The sequence below is a fragment of the Oncorhynchus gorbuscha genome, linkage group LG04 (genome assembly GCF_021184085.1).
Source record: "Oncorhynchus gorbuscha isolate QuinsamMale2020 ecotype Even-year linkage group LG04, OgorEven_v1.0, whole genome shotgun sequence".
Classification (NCBI taxonomy): Eukaryota; Metazoa; Chordata; class Actinopteri; order Salmoniformes; family Salmonidae; genus Oncorhynchus; species Oncorhynchus gorbuscha.
Genome location: NC_060176.1, coordinates 85,235,480 through 85,245,312, shown reverse-complemented (window position 1 = coordinate 85,245,312; position 9,833 = coordinate 85,235,480). Strand labels below are relative to the sequence as shown.

Sequence of the window (9,833 nt, the reverse complement as noted above, 5' to 3'; positions counted from 1 at the left end):
GTGTGTGGTGTGTGGTATGTGGTGTGTGTGTGGTGTGTGTGTGGTGTGTGTGTGTGTGTGTGTGTGTGTGTGTGTGTGTGTGTGTGTGTGTGTGTGTGTGTGTGTGTGTGTGTGTGTGTGTGTGTGTGTGTGTGTGTGTGTGTGTGTGTGTGTGTGTGTGTGTGTGTGTGTGTGGTGTGTGTGTGTGTGTGTGTGTGTGTGGTGTGTGTGTGTGGTGTGTGGTGTGTGGTGTGTGTGGTGTGTGTGGTGTGTGTGTGTGGTGTGTGTGTGTGGTGTGTGTGGTGTGTGGTGTGTGGTGTGTGTGTGTGTGTGGTGTTTGTGGTGTGTATGTGTGTGTGTGTACCTATCCAGATGGAAACAGAGACCGTCACGGCCATGCGAGGGGTGCGATGGCGTAGGGACTGTAGAGGGTAGACGGTCACATAGCAACGGTCAACACTCATAGCAGATAGAGTGATACAGGTCGCCTGGGCTGTCACCTGGAACACACAGATAAACAGGTTACCTGGAACACACAGATAAACAGGTTGCCTGGCCTGTCACCTGGAACACACAGTTATACAGGTCACCTGGAACACACAGATAAACAGGTTGCCTGGCCTGTCACCTGGAACACACAGTTATACAGGTCACCTGGAACACACAGTTATACTGGACACCTGGAACACACAGTTATACAGGTTACCTGGAACACACACATAAACAGATTGCCTGGCCTGTCACCTGGAACACACAGATAAACAGGTTACCTGGAACAGTCTGCGGTTTGGGTGTGACCCACCTGTTGTAGGTAGCTGACAGGCTGACAGTCTGTGGTTTGTGTGTGACCCACCTGTTGTAGGTAGCAGACAGGCTGACAGTCTGTGGTTTGGGTGTGACCCACCTGTTGTAGGTAGCTGACAGGCTGACAGTCTGGGGTTTGTGTGTGTGACCCACCTGTTGTAGGTAGCTGACAGTCTGGGGTTTGTGTGTGACCCACCTGTTGTAGGTAGCTGACAGTCTGGGGTTTGTGTGTGACCCACCTGTTGTAGGTAGCTGACAGGCTGACAGTCTGGGGTTTGTGTGTGACCCACCTGTTGTAGGTAGCTGACAGTCTGACAGTCTGTGGTTTGGGTGTGACCCACCTGTTGTAGGTAGCTGACAGTCTGGGGTTTGTATGTGACCCACCTGTTGTAGGTAGCTGACAGTCTGGGGTTTGTGTGTGACCCACCTGTTGTAGGTAGCTGACAGTCTGGGGTTTGTATGTGACCCACCTGTTGTAGGTAGCTGACAGTCTGGGGTTTGTATGTGACCCACCTGTTGTAGGTAGCTGACAGTCTGGGGTTTGTGTGTGACCCACCTGTTGTAGGTAGCTGACCGTCTGGGGTTTGTGTGTGACCCACCTGTTGTAGGTAGCTGACCGTCTGTGGTTTGGGTGTGACCCACCTGTTGTAGGTAGCTGACAGTCTGGGGTTTGTGTGTGACCCACCTGTTGTAGGTAGCTGACCGTCTGGGGTTTGTGTGTGACCCACCTGTTGTAGGTAGCTGACCGTCTGGGGTTTGTGTGTGTGACCCACCTGTTGTAGGTAGCTGACAGGCTGACAGTCTGTGGTTTGTGTGTGACCCACCTGTTGTAGGTAGCTGACAGTCTGGGGTTTGGGTGTGACCCACCTGTTGTAGGTAGCTGACAGTCTGTGGTTTGTGTGTGACCCACCTGTTGTAGATAGCTGACAGTCTGTGGTTTGTGTGTGACCCACCTGTTGTAGATAGCTGACAGTCTGTGGTTTGTGTGTGACCCACCTGTTGTAGATAGCTGACAGTCTGTGGTTTGTGTGTGACCCACCTGTTGTAGGTAGCTGACAGTCTGTGGTTTGGGTGTGACCCACCTGTTGTAGGTAGCTGACAGTCTGTGGTTTGTGTGTGACCCACCTGTTTTAGGTAGCTGACAGGCTGACAGTCTGTGGTTTGGGTGTGACCCACCTGTTGTAGGTAGCTGACAGGCTGACAGTCTGGGGTTTGTGTGTGACCCACCTGTTGTAGGTAGCTGACCAGACGACACATGAGATCTCCGAACACCCAGCTTGGCAGAGGGTACAGGGTAGCGGTGAAGGGAACACAACACACCAGGAACATTATGTCTGTGGTGGCCAGGTTCACTGCAGCAACACAGGACAGAGAGGTTAGAGGTTAGAGGGTAGAGCGTAGCCAGGAACACAGGACAGAGAGGGTAGAGGGTGGCCAGGTTCACGGCAGCAACACAGGACAGACAGGTTAGAGGTTTGAGGGACCCACCTGGGTAGAGGGTAGCCAGGAACACAGGACAGAGAGGGTAGAGGGTGGCCAGGTTCACTGCAGCAACACAGGACAGCTGACAGTCTAGGGGGGTGGCCAGGTTCACTGCAGCAACACAGGACAGAGGTCTAGAGGTTAGAGGGTAGAGGGTAGCCAGGAACACAGGACAGACAGTCTAGGGGTGGCCAGGTTCACTGCAGCAACACAGGACAGAGAGGTTAGAGGGTGGCCAGGTTCACTGCAGCAACACAGGACAGAGAGGTTAGAGGTTAGTTAGTGACCCAGGTAGGTAGAGGGTAGCCAGGAACACAGGACAGAGAGGGTAGAGGGTGGCCAGGTTCACTGCAGCAACACAGGACAGAGAGGTTAGAGGGTGGCCAGGTTCACTGCAGCAACACAGGACAGAGAGGTTAGAGGTTAGAGGGTAGAGGGTAGCCAGGAACACAGGACAGAGAGGGTAGAGGGTGGCCAGGTTCACTGCAGCAACACAGGACAGAGAGGTTAGAGGGTGGCCAGGTTCACTGCAGCAACACAGGACAGAGAGGTTAGAGGTTAGAGGTTAGAGGGTAGAGGGTAGCCAGGAACACAGGACAGAGAGGGTAGAGGGTGGCCAGGTTCACTGCAGCAACACAGGACAGAGAGGTTAGAGGGTGGCCAGGTTCACTGCAGCAACACAGGACAGAGAGGTTAGAGGGTGGCCAGGTTCACTGCAGTAACACAGGACAGAGAGGTTAGAGGGTGGCCAGGTTCACTGCAGCAACACAGGACAGAGAGGTTAGAGGGTGGACAGGTTCACTGCAGCAACAAAGGACAGAGAGGTTAGAAGGTAGCCAGGGACACAGGACAGAGAGCTTAGAGGGTAGAGGGTGGCCAGGTTCACTGCAGCAACACAGGACAGAGAGGTTAGAGGTTAGAGGGTGGCCAGGTTCACTGCAGCAACACAGGACAGAGAGGTTAGAGGGTAGAGGGTAGCCAGGACCACAGGACAGAGAGGTTAGAGGGTAGAGGGTGGCCAGGTTCACTGCAGCAACACAGGACAGAGAGGTTAGAGGGTGGCCAGGTTCACTGCAGGAACACAGGACAGAGAGGTTAGAGGGTGGCCAGGTTCACTGCAGGAACACAGGACAGAGAGGTTAGAGGGTAGAGGGTAGCCAGGTTCACTGCAGCAACACAGGACAGAGAGGTTAGAGGGTGGCCAGGTTCACTGCAGCAACACAGGACAGAGAGGTTAGAGGGTAGCCAGGGACACAGGACAGAGAGGTTAGAGGGTAGAGGGTGGCCAGGTTCACTGCAGCAACACAGGACAGAGAGATTAGAGGTTAGAGGGTGGCCAGGTTCACTGCAGCAACACAGGACAGAGAGGTTAGAGGGTGGAGGGTAGCCAGGACCACAGGACAGAGAGGTTAGAGGGTAGAGGGTGGCCAGGTTCACTGCAGCAACACAGGACAGAGAGGTTAGAGGGTTAGAGGGTTAGCCAGGGTTCAGCCAGGAACACAGGACAGAGAGGGTTAGAGGGTGGCCAGGTTCACTGCAGCAACACAGGACAGAGAGGTTAGAGGGTGGCCAGGTTCACTGCAGCAACACAGGACAGAGAGGTTAGAGGGTGGCCAGGTTCACTGCAGCAACACAGGACAGAGAGGTTAGAGGGTGGCCAGGTTCACTGCAGTAACACAGGACAGAGAGGTTAGAGGGTGGCCAGGTTCACTGCAGCAACACAGGACAGAGAGGTTAGAGGGTGGCCAGGTTCACTGCAGCAACACAGGACAGAGAGGTTAGAGGGTGGCCAGGTTCACTGCAGCAACACAGGACAGAGAGGTTAGAGGGTAGAGATTAGAGGGTAGAGGGTAGCCAGGAACACAGGACAGAGAGGGTAGAGGGTGGCCAGGTTCACTGCAGCAACACAGGACAGAGAGGTTAGAGGGTGGCCAGGTTCACTGCAGCAACACAGGACAGAGAGGTTAGAGGGTGGCCAGGTTCACTGCAGCAACACAGGACAGAGAGGTTAGGCCAGGTTCACTGCAGTAACACAGGACAGAGAGGTTAGAGGGTGGCCAGGTTCACTGCAGCAACACAGGACAGAGAGGTTAGAGGGTGGCCAGGTTCACTGCAGCAACACAGGACAGAGAGGTTAGAGGGTGGCCAGGTTCACTGCAGCAACACAGGACAGAGAGGTTAGAGGGTGGCCAGGTTCACTGCAGTAACACAGGACAGAGAGGTTAGAGGGTGGCCAGGTTCACTGCAGCAACACAGGACAGAGAGGTTAGAGGGTGGCCAGGTTCACTGCAGCAACAAAGGACAGAGAGGTTAGAAGGTAGCCAGGGACACAGGACAGAGAGCTTAGAGGGTAGAGGGTGGCCAGGTTCACTGCAGCAACACAGGACAGAGAGGTTAGAGGTTAGAGGGTGGCCAGGTTCACTGCAGCAACACAGGACAGAGAGGTTAGAGGGTAGAGGGTAGCCAGGACCACAGGACAGAGAGGTTAGAGGGTAGAGGGTGGCCAGGTTCACTGCAGCAACACAGGACAGAGAGGTTAGAGGGTAGAGGGTGGCCAGGTTCACTGCAGCAACACAGGACAGAGAGGTTAGAGGGTAGCCAGGTTCACTGCAGGAACACAGGACAGAGAGGTTAGAGGGTGGCCAGGTTCACTGCAGGAACACAGGACAGAGAGGTTAGAGGGTAGAGGGTAGCCAGGTTCACTGCAGGAACACAGGACAGAGAGGTTAGAGGGTAGAGGGTAGCCAGGTTCACTGTAAGGAAAACAGGACAGAGAGGTTAGAGGGTGGCCAGGTTCACTGCAGCAACACAGGACAGAGAGGTTAGAGGGTAGAGGGTAGCCAGGTTCACTGCAGGAACACAGGACAGAGAGGTTAGAGGGTGGCCAGGTTCACTGCAGGAACACAGGACAGAGAGGTTAGAGGGTAGCCAGCAACACAGGACAGAGAGGTTAGAGGTTAGAGGGTAGAGGGTGGCCAGGTTCACTGCAGCAACACAGGACAGAGAGGTTAGAGGGTAGCCAGCAACACAGGACAGAGAGGTTAGAGGGTAGAGGGTGGCCAGGTTCACTGCAGCAACACAGGACAGAGAGGTTAGAGGGTAGCCAGCAACACAGGACAGAGAGGTTAGAGGGTAGAGGGTGGCCAGGTTCACTGCAGCAACACAGGACAGAGAGGTTAGAGGGTGGCCAGGTTCACTGCAGCAACACAGGACAGAGAGGTTAGAGGGTAGCCAGGGACACAGGACAGAGAGGTTAGAGGGTGGCCAGGTTCACTGCAGCAACACAGGACAGAGAGGTTAGAGGGTGGCCAGGTTCACTGCAGCAACACAGGACAGAGAGGTTAGAGGGTAGAGGGTGGCCAGGTTCACTGCAGCAACACAGGACAGAGAGGTTAGAGGGTAGAGGGTGGCCAGGTTCACTGCAGCAACACAGGACAGAGAGGTTAGAGGTTAGAGGGTGGCCAGGTTCACTGCAGCAACACAGGACAGAGAGGTTAGAGGGTAGAGGGTGGCCAGGTTCAATGCAGCAACACAGGACAGAGAGTTTAGAGGGTAGCCAGGAACACAGGACAGAGAGGTTCGAGGTTAGCCAGGGACACAGGACAGAGAGGTTAGAGGGTAGCCAGGAACACAGGACAGAGAGGTTAGAGGGTAGAGGGTAGCCAGGAGCACAGGACAGAGAGGTTAGAGGGTAGCCAGCAACACAGGACAGAGAGGTTAGAGGGTAGAGGGTGGCCAGGTTCACTGCAGCAACACAGGACAGAGAGGTTAGAGGGTAGCCAGGGACACAGGACAGAGAGGTTAGAGGGTGGCCAGGTTCACTGCAGCAACACAGGACAGAGAGGTTAGAGGGTGGCCAGGTTCACTGCAGCAACACAGGACAGAGAGGTTAGAGGGTAGAGGGTGGCCAGGTTCACTGCAGCAACACAGGACAGAGAGGTTAGAGGGTAGAGGGTGGCCAGGTTCACTGCAGCAACACAGGACAGAGAGGTTAGAGGTTAGAGGGTGGCCAGGTTCACTGCAGCAACACAGGACAGAGAGGTTAGAGGGTAGAGGGTGGCCAGGTTCACTGCAGCAACACAGGACAGAGAGTTTAGAGGGTAGCCAGGAACACAGGACAGAGAGGTTCGAGGTTAGCCAGGGACACAGGACAGAGAGGTTAGAGGGTAGCCAGGAACACAGGACAGAGAGGTTAGAGGGTAGAGGGTAGCCAGGAGCACAGGACAGAGAGGTTAGAGGGTAGCCAGGGACACAGGACAGAGAGGTTAGAGGGTAGCCAGGAACACAGGACAGAGAGGTTAGAGGGTAGAGGGTAGCCAGGAACACAGGACAGAGAGGTTAGAGGGTAGCCAGGAACACAGGACAGAGAGGTTAGAGGGTAGAGGGTAGCCAGGAACACAGGACAGAGAGGTTAGAGGGTAGCCAGGAACACAGGACAGAGAGGTTAGAGGGTAGAGGGTAGCCAGGAACACAGGACAGAGAGGTTAGATGTTAGAGGGTAGAGGTTAGAGGTTAGCCAGGAACACAGGACAGAGAGGTTAGAGGTTAGCCAGGGACACAGGACAGAGAGGTTAGAGGGTAGCCAGGAACACAGGACAGAGAGGTTAGACGTTAGAGGGTAGAGGGTAGAGGTTAGCCAGGAACACAGGACAGAGAGGTTAGAGGTTAGCCAGGGACACATGACAGAGAGGTTAGAGGGTAGCCAGGAACACAGGACAGAGAGGTTAGAGGTTAGAGGGTAGATGGTAGAGGGTAGCCAGGAACACAGGACAGAGAGGTTAGAGGTTAGCCAGGAACACAGGACAGAGAGGTTCGAGGTTAGAGGGTAGCCAGGAACACAAGACAGAGAGGTTAGAGGGTAGAGGGTAGCCAGGAACACAGGACAGAGAGGTTAGAGGGTAGCCAGGAAAACAAGACAGAGAGGTTAGAGGGTAGAGGGTAGCCAGGAACACAAGACAGAGAGGTTAGAGGGTAGAGGGTAGCCAGGAACACAGGACAGAGAGGTTCGAGGTTAGAGGGTAGCCAGGAACACAGGACAGAGAGGTTAGAGGGTAGCCAGGAACACAGGACAGAGAGGTTAGAGGGTAGAGGGTAGCCAGGAACACAGGACAGAGAGGTTAGAGGTTAGAGGGTAGCCAGGAACACAGGACAGAGAGGTTAGAGGGTAGAGGGTAGCCAGGAACACAGGACAGAGAGGTTCGAGGTTAGAGGGTAGCCAGGAACACAGGACAGAGAGGTTCGAGGTTAGAGGGTAGCCAGGAACACAGGACAGAGAGGTTAGAGGGTAGAGGGTAGCCAGGACCACAGGACAGAGAGGTTAGAGGGTAGAGGGTAGCCAGGAACACAGGACAGAGAGGTTAGAGGTTAGAGGGTAGCCAGGAACACAGGACAGAGAGGTTTGAGGTTAGAGGGTAGCCAGGAACACAGGACAGAGAGGTTCGAGGTTAGAGGGTAGCCAGGAACACAGGACAGAGAGGTTCGAGGGTAGAGGGTAGCCAGGAACACAGGACAGAGAGGTTAGAGGGTAGAGGGTAGCCAGGAACACAGGACAGAGAGGTTAGAGGGTAGCCAGGAACACAGGACAGAGAGGTTCGAGGGTAGAGGGTAGCCAGGAACACAGGACAGAGAGGTTAGAGGTTAGAGGGTAGCCAGGAACACAGGACAGAGAGGTTAGAGGTTAGAGGGTAGCCAGGAACACAGGACAGAGAGGTTTGAGGTTAGAGGGTAGCCATGAACACAGGACAGAGAGGTTCGAGGTTAGAGGGTAGCCAGGAACACAGGACAGAGAGGTTCGAGGGTAGAGGGTAGCCAGGAACACAGGACAGAGAGGTTAGAGGGTAGCCAGGAACACAGGACAGAGAGGTTCGAGGGTAGAGGGTAGCCAGGAACACAGGACAGAGAGGTTAGAGGTTAGAGGGTAGCCAGGAACACAGGACAGAGAGGTTAGAGGGTAGCCAGGAACACAGGACAGAGAGGTTCGAGGTTAGAGGGTAGCCAGGAACACAGGACAGAGAGGTTAGAGGGTAGCCAGGAACACAGGACAGAGAGGTTAGAGGGTAGAGGGTAGCCAGGAACACAGGACAGAGAGGTTAGAGGGTAGAGGGTAGCCAGGAACACAGGACAGAGAGGTTAGAGGGTAGAGGGTAGCCAGGAACACAGGACAGAGAGGTTAGAGGTTAGAGGGTAGCCAGGAACACAGGACAGAGAGGTTAGAGGATAGCCAGGAACACAGGACAGAGAGGTTCGAGGTTAGGGTAGCATTGAAGGGGACACAACACACCAGGAACAAGATGTCTTTGTTTCACTGCAGCAACACGGCACAACGAGTACAGACACGTAGTAGAGGTTGATATAACAGAATGGTCACAGAGTTGACGTAACAGAGTTGACGTAACAGAGTTGACGTAACATAGTTGACGTAACAGAGTTGACGTAACAGAGTTGACTAAACAGAGTTGACGTAACATAGTTGACGTAACAGAGTTGACGTAACAGAGTTGACGTAACATAGTTGACGTAACAGAGTTGACGTAACATAGTTGACGTAACAGAGTTGACGTAACAGAGTTGACGTAAGAGAGTTGACGTAAGAGAGTAGATGTAACAGAGTTGACGTAAGAGAGTTGATGTAAGAGAGTAGATGTAACAGAGTTGATGTAACATGATGTAACAGAGTTGACATAACAGAGTTGACATAACAGAGTTGATATAACAGAGTTGATGTAACATGATGTAACAGAGTTGATGTAACAGAGTTGATATAACAGAGTTGATGTAACATGATGTAACAGAGTTGACATAACAGAGTTGACATACAGAACTGTACCTATATAGAAGTTGGTGACGGTCCTCATCTGCTGGTGCCTGGTGATAACGTGGATGACCAGAGAGTTCCCCACCAGGCCGACCAGCATGATGAGGCAGAACATGGTGGGCACCAGCCAGGCATCCACCAGCACCGGGGGTCCCTGGACATCCTGGTCCTCCAGAGAGGCTGACTGGTTACACAGTAAGCCTGAGAGGTCCGTTACGGCCAGGGGACGGAGGCTGCTGGGACCGGTCTCCACAGGGCTGTCCGTCATTATGCACAAGTACTGCAGCTAGTCCGCTGCCCTAATCTAAAATAAGAAACAGTGGAAAAAGGATGTTCAAATATTTGTTCTATAATATCTTCTTCAAATTCATGCTCCAATCAAACGGAGACTTGATCTAAACCAGGTAGATAAAGGTGAAAATAATGTTTGATCTGTGGTTAGAATAATTTATCAAAGCTAGAAGTCGAGTCACCTGTTCAGATTATTCCTCTTTTAGCTCCTACCAAGATGTTGAGGACACTCGACGGACAGTTCCGATCTCACACAGGTCAATGTTCGCTCCAGTGTTCTCCTTCACACCCTGGTCAATCTGTAGAATATCAGCTCTCAGTTCAAAGCACTCTGTCAAAGCCACAGCAATGGACAGACAGACAGCACTGACTTCAGAGGTAGAGAGAAGAGAGGGGTGGCAAGAAGAGAGGGGAAGGGGTAGAGAGGGGAAGGGGGTAGAGAGAAGAGAGGGGAGGGGAGAGG

At 53.4% G+C, this 9,833-nt stretch overlaps 1 pseudogene; it reads right to left on the bottom strand.

Moving 5' to 3' along the window:
• LOC124033067 overlaps positions 1-9,347 on the bottom strand; it is a 23,110-nt pseudogene extending 13,763 nt beyond the window's left edge.
• Between the last annotated feature and the right edge of the window lie 486 nt (positions 9,348-9,833).